The sequence below is a fragment of the Hyaena hyaena genome, unplaced genomic scaffold (assembly GCF_003009895.1).
Source record: "Hyaena hyaena isolate Hyena2069 unplaced genomic scaffold, ASM300989v1 scaffold_1624, whole genome shotgun sequence".
NCBI lineage: Eukaryota > Metazoa > Chordata > Mammalia > Carnivora > Hyaenidae > Hyaena > Hyaena hyaena.
The window spans coordinates 89,458-105,413 of NW_024082263.1; positions in this window are offsets into that span (position 1 = coordinate 89,458).

The window sequence follows — 15,956 nt, forward strand, 5'->3', positions numbered from 1 at the left end:
TTAAGGACGAACTGGGATAATTTTACTTCTCAGATTAAAAATAGGTACTTTTTGATAGCAAACTAAATTGTAAACCTACTGATTTTTACAACTATGGAATTACAAGAGCTTAGCTTCAGGACACTTTATTCAACCAAAATCAGATCCACTGTCTATCTGCTTTGAAAAATACGTCAAATCTTATCATATTGAATATTAAGGAGGCAATTCTGTGTTACTTAATTAGTCCACTAGGTAGAGCACAGAAATATTTATATTACAGTCAGTTAAGTCCCATAGAGACATTGCAAAGATAATAAAGGGTATCAGACAACTTGCAATGGTAGAAAACCCAAGGATCACTAACATAGCATTTGCTTAAACTTCCAAGGTTCATATATTTAAATGTACAGAGGCCGGGGGGCGCCTGGGTGGCTTAGTCGGTTAAGCGTCCGACTTTCGCTTAGGTCGTGATCTCCCAGTTCGTGGGTTCGAGCCCCGCGTCGGGCCCTGTGCTGACTGCCAGCTCAGAGCCTGGAGCCTGTTTCAGTCTGTGACTCTCTCTCTCTCTGACCCTCCCCTGCTCACACTGTCTCTCTCTCTCCTAGAAATAAATAAAACATTTAAAAAAATTAAAAAAATAATAAATGTACAGAGGCTGGGTGCTTTAGGAATTCACTTCAAATTAAATAGCTAAAATACATGATGAAGCCTTGATATAGGAGGAGCTTATAACACTTCTTTTTCCTACCTGTGCCTAGAACTCTCATCTGCCTTTCCATTGCCATCCTGGAGTTTGACCAAAACACCTCTTAGAATGGGGCAGGTTTCTTTTATTTCATCTGTGGTTGAGTCAAGCACATTTGGGTTTACTGAGCAATGTCATTGATTCCAGCAGGGCAGGGAAGAATATGAAGAGAGGATCAGGCAGAGGGATTGAGGCACGTAAAGATGGGGAAAGTGTTTCCAGCTAAGACATAGACATGGAATGTGGTGTTTGAAAGTCTGGAGTCTGGCCGGAATCGCAGGAACATGTGGGGACTGGAGTAGGCTGAAAAAGCAGGTAAGGTTTTTTTCTTTTCTTTTCATTTTCATTTTCTTCTGAAGAATATGGGGCCATTGAAAGATCTTAAATATACCTTCAAATTTGCAATCTGGAAGGCTCCCTTGGGGCAGGAGTTTGGACTGGAGAAGGGAATGGGGTGGGGAATCAAGAGGCAGATGCTGGTACAATGAAGGTTACAATGATTTGGATAACAGCTGAGAGTGACTTGAACTTAGAGTCTGTGGAGACAGAAAGGAGGGCACGAAGCACATTTTGGTTTAGAATATGTATATATTTTACTAAAACTACCTTTTGCTGATTGCAAGCTCCAGATGAACTAAGCTAAACAAGAGACAGCAAACCATCGGATTTTGTTAAACTCTGGAAAATTTCAGTAAGAACTTCAAACAATCCATGTTACTATGTATTACATGTACATAGTTAGTACATAGTATATGTACATGTTAGCAGTAACATAGATGTGTGCTGTCTAGGTAGAGTCAGGCCCGGTGAGTAAGCACATTAGTAATCATTCCGGCAGTGAGGCTTGGTCTGTGTACTGGCTACCAGCTCAAAGCTTCATTCTGCTCTCAGGCTCACAACATATATTCCACTGGATTAAAGAATTAAAATATTTTTTCCTGACAGATTTGTTCACAAGTCCTATCTATGTAACACAGGTTATTTATTTAGGTTTGGAAAAGCATTACTTTGTGAAATGTAATAATAATTACATTAAAAAGCTTTTATACACAAAGGCACCTGGGTGGCTCAGTTGGTTAAGCACCTGACTTCGGCTTAGGTCATGATCTCGCGGTTCAAAAGTTCAAGTCCCGCATCGAGCTCTGTACTGACAGCTCAGAGCCTGGAGCCTGCTTCAGATTCTGTGTGTGTCTCTCTCTCTCCCTCTCCGCCCCTTCCCTGTTCAAGCTCTGTCTTTCTCTCTCTGTCTCTCAAAAATAAATAAAAACAGGGAGCCTGGGTGGCTTAGTTGGTTAAGCATCCAACTTCAGCTCAGGTCATGATCTCACAATCGTGAGTTCGAGCGCTGTATCAGGCTCTGTGCTTCAGATTCTTTGTCTCCCTCTCTCTCTGATCCTCCCCTGCTCACGCTGCCTCTCTCTCTCTCTCTCAGAAATAAATTAAACATTAAAAATTTTTTTTAATAAATAAATAAAAACATTTAAAAAAAATTTTAAGCTTTTATACACAAATGTGGTGCCAGTCCCATTCTGTGACTGATGGTGAAGGTTTTCAGCCAATTGGCATTTTTCAATCAGTCATCTCAAAAACATCTAGGATCTCACACCTCCTTGAATAAGCAAAAAAACCTCTTAAGACTACTTTCATTCCTTTAATAAACATCCATTGGGGATGGTCTGAGCAGCAAGAGGGGTTGCTGGAGCACTAGCAAAGGATTCATTAGTAGATGGCCCCTTTCTTCCTTATACTTCCATCTCCCTCAAAACACAATGGTCCCAGTGAAAGGAACATTCTTTGATAGTGAACATACACTTTTCCTGTCCCAACAAGCAGCTAAGCTGTTTTTGTAAAACTCTCCCCTGCATAAAGCATACTTGCCACTATTACCTTAAAGGCTTGTGTCAACTCCGGGAGGAAGAAATTAGATCCCTGCAGATGTGTCAATGGATTGGCAGGCTATATAATGCATGTATATGTATACACAGAGGATTGAGCACCAGAGCTCAGGTGCCTGCATCACATCTTTTGGCTCATGTCTGATTTCAGTGGCTGCTCACCTGATTTCAGATGCCTCTACTCTAAGTGGCACCATGAGTCTCCACCTTCTGTCCCGGACCTTCTCCACTCTGTGGGAAGATGCATCACCTTCAGAGGCACCCTCAACCCACAGGAGATGGGAGCCAGTGGATAAGTAACACAGCTTCCTGTCCTTAGAGATACTTCTTCAGGAGGCATCACTGGAATTGAAGTCATCCCATCAACCCTTCCATAACAGACCTTACATTGGCTTTTCTAGTTCCTTCACATTCACCCTTGACCTTCACTGCTGTGTATTGTGACCCACATTTCCCAAATAAGCCACTGTACCCTGGTCCTTGTCTCTGGCTTTGTTTGGAGTAATTCCAAAGAAAATAGAAGCTCTATCAGGGCACATAGAAGGTCTTCAACAAATGTAAAACTCTTGACCCCTTTTTCTTTCCATTGTGAAAATGAGAACTCTGAGGCTCAGGGGCACTGAGTAACTTGCCCCAAACCACACAGCCTGAAATGTCAGAGAATTGAAATCAAAGCTTCTTTCTGGTGGCTTCTATTTCAAGAACTGGCTTTTTGCTCTGTCCTGAATAAACCAATGAGGACCTCTAGTGGCGTGAACAAGATGGACATATATGAGCCAAAGGCAGTGCCTTTAAACAGTCCTTTAAACAGGGGTGAGGTCCAAGTCCGCCCCGCAATCCCTAGTCAGCCTAGCAACTTATCAACAGGCTCCAAATGAGGCTCCATCAAAGGTAGTTCCACATCCATGGTCACAGCCCCCAAAGATAATGCTTCTCTTTCTTGTAGAAGAAAGATGAACATCTTATTCCTGGGTTCCCAAGGGAGATTTCTTTCTCTAGATCTTAAACCTCCCTTTACTGGTGTAGATAAGTTCTAAGCTTTCCCATATCCTCTAATTGCTTTATTTGTCTAACTCTGAAGCAAGGGAGACCCCTGCCCCCAGACTGAACATCGGTGGGGGTTTGGTGGGGGAAGGGGACAAGGTCTGCAGAGACCTTAGCTGAGACCCACGCTCTCTTGTGTCAGAACATCCTGTCCCCAGGGTGGGCACAGACACCCCTGCCTCCCATACTGCAGCCCATGTGAGAAATGGCTCTTAGCCCGAGTCCTCTCAGAAGCCCTTGCAGCCCACAGGCATTCACTCCAGAGATGTTTGGTGGGTATCCCCATGATGCCCCCATGAGTTCAACCATGCTGCTCCTTATGAGCAACCCATATCCAATTATAACAAGGTTTCTTTATCGTGTATGTTCTGGGTCCAACCATGCCACATTCTATTTCTGAAAAGCTTGGGTACCTGGCATCATTGTCCTGGATGGACTCCGTCAAGAAGTATGGGAGGTTGCTTAGCGGTGGGGGAGCAGATGGAGACACAGTAGCAGAGCATAAACTCAAGAGTAGAGATAATGGGTGGACCAGCCTGGCACAGGGCGAGGGAGTAAGAAGGAGGCAGGATTTGGCTTTCCTAGTCTTTATTAGTCTTTTTATCCCAGCTGCTGAACCACCCTTTGCTCCTTTACCTGCTCTCCAAGGAAGATACGGCCCAACTGTCAGGAGTCGCGGTTCTCCCGAAATGCAGGGTGGTCTCGCCAAGTCCTCTTTCCCTAGGACTGCCCGCTTCCAAGCAAGATTGCTTACAGACAGATAACTTGGGGGAAGTGTAAAACAAAATAAGCTAAGTGCAAAGGGCAGATATGAAACAGATTTTTTTCAGAGCTCCAACTGTGGTAGATATTATAAGCAGAACAGATTTCATATGGAAGACATTGACAAGGAATAAACATAGCGCCCAAAGCTAGTGTTTTCAAGGATTTGCTTCTTTGAATGTAAGTGTTTAAAAAAAAAACCAGCCACACACATTCTTATTAAACAATAGGCAGCAAAATCTCTCCCCTAAAATGGCAAAGGCAGATCAAACCTAGGTACGGGTTACCTGTATTTGTAAGACCTGCTTCAAAAATCCCATTTCAATTTGCTCTGAAAGCATGTGCTGCCCTAGCGTTCTAATCTATGTTGAAAACTCAAAGGTTAAAGAGACTTGGCTGAATTTGTCTTAAGATATATCCTTTGTTCTGATTCAATCATTTATTTGAATTTAATATTTTAAAGAACATTTCAAACAGACTTCACAAAGCCCTGTTACCATCAGGTCCATATTTATTATTTAATATTTAACTGGGGAGATTTGTCAAAACCCTTAAGAATTAATGGTTGCAAATTTGTGGGGTTGAAAGGTTTGTGGAGGAAACCATTTGCTGACAACGGGCGGGGGGCGGGGGGATCCATGCCCCAAAGGCTGGGCCACCACCATAATGTGAGTAACCACTTGGGAGGTCTGGTGACATGGTGAGCCCAACTCCCCAGAAAGAAAGGGAAGTGCCGTTGCCTTTAAACAAATGTTCTAATGGGCTTGATTTCTGAGCTGTGAAGCTCAGCTTGTGCCTTAATATAGGAGATGGGAGTAAGAGCAGAGCAACTTGAATGGAAGTTGTAAACATGCTATTTTTACAAACACTCCGGAGAAAGTCCCAGAAGGGGGACCAGATCAGTCTACCTCACTGGAATGTACCTCTGCCTAAAAGATCTTAGGGCTTGGGAGAAAAATGCTTTTTGATCATCAGGATCCATGGGAAGCCTCTATATTTTTATGACACCAAATATCAGAAAGGAAACTCAAAGCCTGAATATCTAAATATAGGTGAATGGGTCACATCACAGAGTTGATGGCTCATCATGATTCCTGAATCATTCATTCAGATATTTCTGTGTCCTGTAGACTGACCAAGAAGTCTATTGGGTAGAAATTGTCATTGCTTTCAACATCCTCTACAGTCATTCAAGACTTTTGATTAATGGTCTCAACTATCCAAATTCCCTGAACACAAAAGTAGGTGAAGCCAAGAATGTCAGAGGACACGTGCCAGACATACTGCCAACTGGGTCAAGACTGAGGAATGGAATACCCAGGCTGACGTTTCCAGGCTCTGGAAGAATGTATTTTCCTAAGAGGAAAGTGAGTCACCAGCATAGCCTCACAAACACCTCAGACTAATGGGAGTGGTGGCCAGGGTAAAGGGTGGGCCGTGGGAGCAATCTCAGTTTGTGAATGATGCCAGGAGACAGTGTGGTTTATGGACCACACACCTGTCTCTTAACTTGTACTTGGCCAGCTGGAGTGCAAAGCCAATCTGGGGTAGTTATAAATAACACCAGTAGAGACCACGATGGCCTAGGGGGCTGTCTCTGCCTCTAATCTGGAGAAGCCAGCATCTCTAGGCAAGAATGAGTGACACCAAGTCAACAAGGTGAAAAGAAAGACAATGCCAGGAGCTTCCAGAAAGTGTGAATGGGACTGACAACATTGTCATCCTGCTGTCTGGGCTACACAAGGCAGGCCAGGCACTAAGGGACAGTAAGGGACACCAGGGAGAAAATCATGGCATCTGGAACTCAAGTCGCTTCCAACTCTATTTCCTTCTGTCTCTTCTCAAGCATTTGGAACCTCTATCTGCCAAAATAAGACCCCAGAAAATATAAGCTGTTTTCATTTCTTTTGTCTGGAACTAAAATACCTGTGAGCAGAGATCTATAAAATTGCTAGCGAAGCCATCCTAGAACTTTCACATAAGCGAGCGTCTATCTCTGCTCCTCCCCTCCAAGGTGAAAATTCACCAGACATAGGAAAAGACTCACCTGACCAAAAGAAGCAGCAGCATCACATTCCCAAAACAATGTAGGTGTATGACAAGAAACCTGTAAAAATTGTACATTTGAAGTTGCACATTCCGTGTATATGACAGTCCATGCTGTTGTAAATTCAGGATATTTCAAAGCTGCATCTCTGCAAAGGAAAAGTCTATCTTCATAAAAGGATAATTTCTGATGAAAAACAAGATTTTCTTCTTTTTTTTTAATGTTCATTTATTTTGAGAGAGGGTGGAGGAGGGGCAGAGAGAGAGAGGGAGAGAGAGACTCCCAAGCAGGCTCCATGCTGTCAGTGCAGAGCCTGATGCAGGGCTCAAGCTCACAGACCCTGAGATTATGACCTGAGCTGAAATCAAGAGGTGGACATTTAACCAGCTGAGCCACGCAGGCAGGCACCCCCAAAAAATAGGATTTTCAAACACAAGACTGCAAGTACAGAGATGAAGAGCAGAATAGACGGTGCAGAAAACTGAATGCCTTCATCGGAGGAGCAGCCTCGTAGCTCCTCCTGGAACTCAGTGTGAAAGGACACACACTAAAAAAAAAAATGGTAAGCAGAGAGATCCGTGACATAAATAGTAGATCCACAAGACATGGTAAGAGTACAATGGGAGGAACACAAAAAAATAGAAATACACAGAAGCATTAATTGTCTAAGAAATAACAACAGAAAGACTCCTTGGGATGAAAAAACACTAGATGAGTCTGGATCCCATGGATCCATTACACAAGGTAAGGAAGAAAGCCATGGGCACACATACACATATGCAAATTCTAGGTATGAGTTTCTATTTGAAAGACAAAGAAATAATCTATACATATATATTCAGACAGGAGTACTTTTTTTAAAAAAGTATTCCAGGAAGAAAAAACCAAAACCAAAACAAACAAACAAAAACAGATCAAAACTCAAAGCCAGAAATGAAGGAATATAGAAAGAAATTTGAAGAGAAATTTAAAAATAAATCCTGTGCCATTTATGTTTGGAGACAAGAGAAAAGAGAAAGATTTTTTTTCTGATAGGCAAGAGCTAAAAACGTTGATGACGCACATACCTTTTCTGAAAAGTGTCCTCAAAAAAGTATTTCAGTTCCTTGAGAAAGGCATCAAAATAAAGAATTTAAATATATGTAAAATGTTGTTTAAAAGAAATGGCAGTGAGCAACGAAAGCAGTAAAGTTCAGACTTAATAGCTAAACAATTGCTAATACGAATATAATTCTGGAAAGAAGAGATGCAAATTGTGCTTCAAGAAATGGATCTAAAAACCCCCAATTATTTAAACATCAGCTGAGAATTGGAGGTGGGAAGAGATAATAAAAGCAAAAGTATCTACTCTCACAGGAAATTGGAGGTGGGGAAATTAGCAGAAACTGATTAAATCCTAATGCTGATAAAGATTGATTCAAATATTTTCAATAAAAAGATAATGAGAACTAGAGAACAATAAGTGTAGAACAAACCACTAGTGGAAAGAAATATGAGCAACAAAGATAACAAAGGAAAAGGGAGGCTCGCAGACATAAAATAGGATGACATGTAAATGTAAAAACGGCTGAACTGAAAACAGTTCAAAATGGCCCATAACATAAGAGTGGCTGAATAAATTGTGAAGTGTCCATTCTCACAATTGAATACTCTGCAGCCATAAAAATGAGGCTGTGCATTTGGAAAAAAAAAAAAAAATGACACCAATGAGTCACAAACATGAGCACGTGCGTGCGCACGCACACACACCCACCCCAAAACAGTAGGGAGAGGTTGACTCCACTATTGTTAAACAGCATCCAGGTGATTCCCAATTTACAAACTTGGGAAGCACGACTCTAACCAATCAGAATGAGCCTTAACCTGCTAATCTAGCTGCAGCGTCAACGCAAATCCCAGGAATGTCAGGGACATGTTTGTAGAGAAGAATGAATGTACATGGACGCTCACAGCTCTAGATGTAGCTAGAGATATAAGTCTGGAAGAGTATAACCCTACTTGTTTGCAGTAGTCATTGTTGGATTGGAAGATTAGAGGTGATTGTCAGCTTTTTACTGCTAAAACATGAATATAAAAGAATATGTTTGAAAAGGGCATAGGTTTTAAATTGCTCTTCCTGGAAACCTAACGCATTTCTTTTTATAAGCAGCAGCACATGTTTTCAGAAGAGGTGGCTACAGCGTGCTGGTACAGAGCACAGCTCCTTATGATGAGCCAGTAGGTCATTTTAGGACATGAAATTCTCAACCTCGGCTCACGAGCATCGTCCTGTAACTATAGCTGATTGCTAAGAAATGGTGAGGCCAACACCAACAGCAAAAGTCTATCATTTCTCATTCAACACATGGGCTAGGAAAAATAATCTATGAAAAATATCTCTTCTTCTGGAAAAGTATGACTCAAATATATCACACATCTAATAAATGGCATAGGGTGTTTAATTTTCTGCAGAAAACACGCTTACATCTTTTTCCATTCACTTTCATAAAGCATTTATTAATAACACTTTATTTTTTGTCTTTCAGATGGAATTTTGAAGGTTCAGTGCTCCAGATTTTGATCTGTACCCTTTTGTATTCTTAAAATCTGTATCACTATCCACTTTTATCAGTCTAATTATGATCTAAGATTATTAGTGCTCTCAGGCTCTGGTATTAAATAAATAATCAGCCCAGCTCTTCCCCTTTAGGCCCCATAGAGCACAGCCATATACCCTGTAGAGTGGAAGGGTAGGAATTCTACCCACCCCCCACAACAGAAACCCACAGAAGTGCCTCACAGGTCTTTCCCAAGGCTGTTCCGACACCAGCAGGTTGGAGGATTCTGCTGAAGAATTGTTAGCCATCCAGCACAAGCCATGGAACATTCAAAAGAGGTTTATTTTGTTTTACCTTTGAGAAAATAATCTCCAAGTTGTGTTCACATGGAGACAGAAAATCAGAGAAGTGAGCTGCACAGGGGATGATGGGGCTGTCACAAACCTTGGTAAGACTTCTGGATCCACCAGTCGATCTACAAGCATCAATTGTACACATATGTTGGGCAACACTGTCCTTGCTTGCTAAAGGGTGTAGCAAAGAACGAAGTTATCTATAGCCTATTAACATACATGGAAATATAAGAAGAAGGAAAAGGGGTTTCGGGGAGAGGATGAGTTCAGTAATGTTTCAAAATGTAAAAGTACGAATCCTTTGGTCCAGCAATCTTTTTATAGCTACCATCCTACAGATCTACCTCCACACCGGTGAAATCTCATGTGTACAAGGATATGAGTTGCAACATCATTTGTAGTAGCAGAAAAATGGGAATGAAATGTCCATCAACTGATGGCTAATTACAAAATAAATCACTGTGCTCTCACACAAGGGAAAACATGCAGGTTTAAAGAGTGTGAGGTTGAGGCACCTGGGGGGGCTCAGTTGGTTGAGCGTCTGACTTCGGCTCAGGTCATGATCTCCTGATTCACAAGTTTGGGCCCTGCATCGGGCTCTGTGCTGACAGGTCAGAGCCTGGAGCCTGCTTCGGGTTCTGTGTCTCCCTCTCTCTGCCCCTCCCCTGCTCAGGTTCTGTCTCTGTCTCTCTCAAAAATAAAAATAACTTAAAAAAAAACTTTTAAAGTGTGGGGTAGCTTATAGGTACCAATATGTTAAGAGGAAGATGCATGAGAGTATTATGGTAGGCTATCATTCATTTGTGTGTGGGAAAACTGACACACACTCTGTCCCTGTATCTCTGGGAGGATGAGCAGGATGATTTGGTGGCCCTGGGGAGGGGACAGAGAGGAAAGATGCTCATTTCTTAGTAATTTTCTTGTGTAGTTTTAAATTTTCTTACCATGTACATGTGTCCTACCAACTAATTTTTCAAAAATAATCCGAAAGTAAAGAATTTTTCAAGTTTATTTATCTTGAGAGAGAGTGCGTGTGCACAAGCTGGGGAGGAGCCGAGAGAGGGAGAGACAGAATCCCAAGCAGGCTCTGCGCACTGCCCAATGTGGGGCTCAAACTCATGAGCCGTAAGATCATGACGTGAGCCGAGATCAAAAGTCAGATGCTTAAGTGACTGAGCCACCCAGGTGCCCCCAAAGTAAAGAATTTTTATAAACAATAAAAAATAAAGACCTCATGTCACATAGAGAGCAGGTGGGAGGTAAGGAATGGGTGCTGAGCCGCCTGACTTACAAAGCTCTGGCATCCACATGCTGGTGATAAACCCATCACTCTGTTTTCACCCATGAAGAAACTGACTCCGTGAGGTTAAATGGCTTGCCCAAGATTACGAAACCTCCAGTGACTGACTAGGGTTTGAACGCCAGTTGCCCAGCTCTAATGATGGCAGTTTCCTCCTTAATGCTTACCCCTCAAATCCCACAAGGAGAAGGCACAATAGAAAAGAATGAGCTTGGGGAATTAAAGTAGAAATTTCTTGTTGAGTAGGAGAAAGAAATGAAGGGACATTTAATCTTAACCACCATGGCTCCTTCCTCTCATCTCCTAATCACTGAGTATCACTCAGCACCTGCCCAACAAAAAGGCAAAACTGTACATGAGTAACAGTTATTGTTACCGTAACTAGACTTGAAGTCCTTGAAGGCTGCTGCCATTCAATCACTCATTCATTCATTCATTCACTCCCTCCCTCCTTCATTCATTCATTCATTCATTCATTCATTCATTCAGCAAATAGTTGCTAAATGTCCTATCTGGGTATAAAACTGGGAACACAGAGCTAAATCAGACATAGCCTCTTATCTTCAAAGAATTCACAGTCTAATTTGGAGAGAGCATTTCCACGCATCACTTCCATGTCACTCTCTCCCCTACAGAGAGTAGCTAGTAACAGAGGAGGTCTCCAATAAGAATTTATGAAATAAATATGAGTACTCATCACTCCCGGACATGTGGAAGACAGTTTCCTCTCCTGCTAGCTCCTCATCACCTCCCTCTTCCCAGCCTCCCCCCCCCCCATACAGTCCTTCGATGCATCCCTAAACCTGAGTGATAAAACTTTTCACTCAAGGGCACAGAAAGCAAGATGATCATTTTGGCTTCAAACAACAACAGTAACAACCAAAACCCTGAAAACGTCGGGTCCCAAGCTGCAGCGTTTCGGCAAAGAAATGTGATTCCCTCTCTATATTCTCATTTTATTTATAAGTGTTTTGTTGCAAAGTGGGTGAACTGCCGAGCTCCATGTCACAGCCTGCAGCACAGCAAACTGGCTTTTTCTGAAGCTCATAATGTGATAATTAAATTGCTAACAGGCACCTTAGTGATGGCATTTGCTGAAGATGTGAAAGCCCTCTCACAATTGCACCTTTCTGGAGGGGGCTCGTCAGTGGAAGCACAGTGATCAACTCAGGGTGTCTTTTTTTATATATATATATTTTCTTCCACGAGTACATTAAATTTTTATGTGGAGTGAAATGGGACAGGACTTGTTTCCCTTCCACTGCACAATGATTTATTACCCAAAAAAGACCGCAGAACTAATTAGCAGAGTAATTAATTAATATAAATTTGCATATTTGCATTTGCAATTAGTGCAGCCGACTGATTAGTCTGAAAATGAGAAGTTTGACTCATTAGATGTTAGTGTCTGCTGGACCAGAAAGCGGCTGCCAGATGAGGCGGAAAAGGGTGGAATAAGCATGTGTGTTTCTTTTGTTCGAAGAATGGAGAATATGCTCAGATATCTGGGGCCAGACATCAGGGCTCGCAATTTGAAAAAAAAATAAATTATTTGCTTCCATTTCTGCGACTCAATGTTCCTTGCCCTTTTGCCTACAGCAAGTTATTCCAACCAACCCTGGAAGCCAGCGTGCCCCTCAGACTGGGATCCTCCTATTCCCCCCAGGCAGAGGGGTCTCCGTTGTTTGTGGGTGAGCAGGAAATCTGTCCTGGTTTGATGTCCCAGGAATTTGACTCCCGCACCCAATTCAGTGGTTCTGTCAAAACAGTTCTCCAGTGTTGATGAGGACCCTCAAGGGACCGCCTGGGTAGACTACCTTCCCCTCAGGGGCTTCTCTTGATTGTAGTCCCTTTGTTCCTCCAGCTGATAGCTAAACTCCAAGCTCTCCCATCTAGTTGACTGAGTGAATCCATTTCTGCAGAACGACACAGGGCAGATAAACTATAAACATACCCACAGATGCGCAGACACACAGACATCAAATAACAGGCAGTAAGCCCCCACAGTAAAATGAGAGATTTGCTTACACATTTCTGGGGAGGTTGGGGAGACAGGACGAACGAGAAATAGTATCTTGATAGGACTTCACTAAATCTATTTTCAGGGGAAGGAGACTGACCTGGTGTGAATGCTTTCTTTAGTAATAAGGGATATTTTTAGTCTCGAGTCAAACTAAAAGGGAACTAAAATTATTTCATTTGTTCTCTGAACATTCTTTCTAAAAAGGAAATGAACTGTATATATGCTCTTTGATGTTCACCTATCTTTTATGGATGCCAGAAGTATTTTCTGAGAGTATGTCATACCGGCCCAGTCCTATAGATGCTCTGTGGATGAAGAATTATCACCGAGCTTTGTTAAGGTACGAAATAACTTTCTGAACCACACAGTTAGTTATGTTGTGGCTCAGCTCCTGTCCTCAAGAGATTCTAGAAACAAAATAGACATGCGTCTTACATCGGAGCTGTACTTTTACTTTGCTTTTGCATTATGTTTTTCAAGTTCAAATAACATCAAGTGCTTCCCACCACCACCAAACCATAAGCCAGAGCCTCTGCACCACACATTCTGGGGAATAGCAATCCCATCGTGGTCCCACTGTTCCTCAGACCTCACCTCCCCATTTCTGGCAAGTTTCTCACGCCATCTTTTATCCTTCAAAGCACCTTATTCTTGACACCAAACCGCTGCTTTTTAGACTGCATTACAACCATAATGAGCTGTAAAGAAATGTGTAAGACGAAATGCAGTCAAATAAAAGGAAAGGAAATAAAAGTGACCCGTGGATCAGTATAGTCCCCAGGTCAAGTTTTTACCTGGGGTCTGCACCTCATTTCTCTTGGTTTTCCCCCCCTCTCTCAGTGCTCAGAGAAGGATCTTGGCACTGAATAGATATTCGACAGATATTGAAAATCGGATTCTTTGGCATCCTATAAAAAACAGCTCCTTATTTACACATAGGTTAAAAATAAAAATAAAAGTTAAGCGACAGTATTATTTTTCACCATAACCTAAAGCTAACGTTTAACTAGTCAACCGGGAAGAGTTGGAGCCGGTGAGGAGGATTATAAATCCATGTGAAAACATTAATGGCGCGGCAAAAGGCCCAACCAGGTGGGTGAATCCACATCGAAGGAACACAAATCTGTTTTGGTGTTATCAAGTATTATTTTGTTTGTTTTGCCTGACTTCAGACTTCCCTAATAGACTCCAGTCAGGTCTTTTTTCAACAATGTATCCCTCGCATCTGTAGGGCGTACACCGAGCACATTGCGTGTAATGCTGGTGGTGCTAGATCAAGGGCAACTGGGATTTAATACAATGACCTGGATTAACTTAGACATGATTTCTATCTAGTATCCCTGATATCAAGGTGACCGTGCATCTTAAGAAACACTTGGAGCACATTTTGGGTTAATTTTTGTACACAAATACTCCACTGGTAGTCACTCAGTCAGTTATTTATTTGTTGGCCTGTCTGTTCTAAATTTATGCTCCACTTAGCTCCAAGAAGATTTGAGGTGGCAATTGCACTGAACATTTTTATATCCTTTGTAAAGCAATTCACCATTTAAAAAGACTCCTTGTTTCCTAACAGTGCCATAATACATATGATAAAATATATCTTTATATTTGTTTTCTATAAACTGCATGGTTTATTTTCTGGAAATGTATCACAGATATATTGAGAGGACACCAGCAACGATGAATGGCAATACCTTCTGTCTTTATCACTGGAATAGAGGGAAAATAAAGTCATCTCTCAGAAAATGTACGGTAAGAATAGCTATAATTGTCCATTCCATATTTGCTTCTGGAGAAAACGAGGAGTGATTTTTATACTTGTCTGAAAACATAAATTAGGACTTGCTTATCCATTTAGTCATTTCCAAATGAGACATGAAAATATGGACTCACGCATCACCACCGTCCAAACATGGAACTTCTTTTGCACAAAGACTTTGTTTCTCTGGTTTTGTGTTGTTAATCTCCCAGTCACACGGTGACCAGAAACAAAAGAGGTTTAATCCGGAGGGCTGCTCCTTAGAGTCAGGAAGTTACAACCCAAAGGGGACGCACCCGCTCTGGTAATGACGAAAACTTTTTTGTGCCCTGGTAACTTAAACACTTTTTTTTTTTTTTTTTTTTTGGAAAGAATCATTCCAGATCATTAGTCCATTAGGTGAATTAAACTCTTTGGTTACTTTAGTAAAACACATTGCAGGCTTTTAACATTTTTTTGAAAAGAAAGCTCTCGTGCCCCTCACAGGGCCCACGTCCTTAGCAACTGGTTTCTCTGTGGTGCTGCCTCCCTGGAATACTCCCTTGGCAGGCAGGGTCCCTCCGACCACCGACCTTTCACAGTTAAAATGTATTTTGTGAATTCATCCTCTATCTTTCACAAACTATAAGGTTTAATAGCCATTAACACTAGACCACAGCACTTTCAAATTAACAATAGCCCTGCCAGTTCTAATTGGTGTTCTAATTAGCCCAACCGATTCAACTAATTAAGAACATTAAACTTTTTAACAAAGGCTATCTTGCTTTGTGTGTTGTAAAATGGAATTTAAGAGGGGTGGAGGTGGTGGGGGAAGGGGGAAAGAAGGAGGCTGGATTTCCATTACTGGCGAGGAGAGGAGCCCCCCCCCCCCCCGCCGCACCCCCAGTGGGGAGAAGGGGGGTGGGGACAGGCTGATGCCCAGCTTGATGGAGTGAAGGGTCAAGGCAGCCTTTGCATCTGAGATTGGGTGAAAACAGGCTAATGCAGCAATGCTACCCTAGGGTCCGGGTGCCTGCTGGGACTTCTTATAAGGACAAGGCAGCCCCAGTGCTGGTTCACAATGGAGTGGGACCATAAACCATCCCGTTTTATGGACAGTGTGACCTTTGTTACAATGAAGGAGATCGAGGCTGCACAACTGAACTTGCCATTTCAAAATGCGTTTAACTGAAATCTCCTATTTTCAGGACACCCCTGTGCTCTGGGAGGCTTGCCAATAGGGTGAGCAGTGCCGGCTCTACTGGGGCGGGCTGGATTCAGGCGACAATCAGGAATGTGACATCAGACGTGACTCCCTTCCTTCCTTCTGGCCCGGTTCATGTCTAGCCCATCGGTAGATTCTGTGGGTTCTTCCTTCCAAAGAGATGCCGATTCTGGTGACTTCTCTCACTTCCTCCAGAGAAACCCTCACACCCAAGCCGGCAGGGCCAACAGTGAAGGAGCTACTCGCTCCCAGGATTGTGCAGCCACGGGGGTATGGCCTTAGGGTGAATGCCTCCTCCAGCC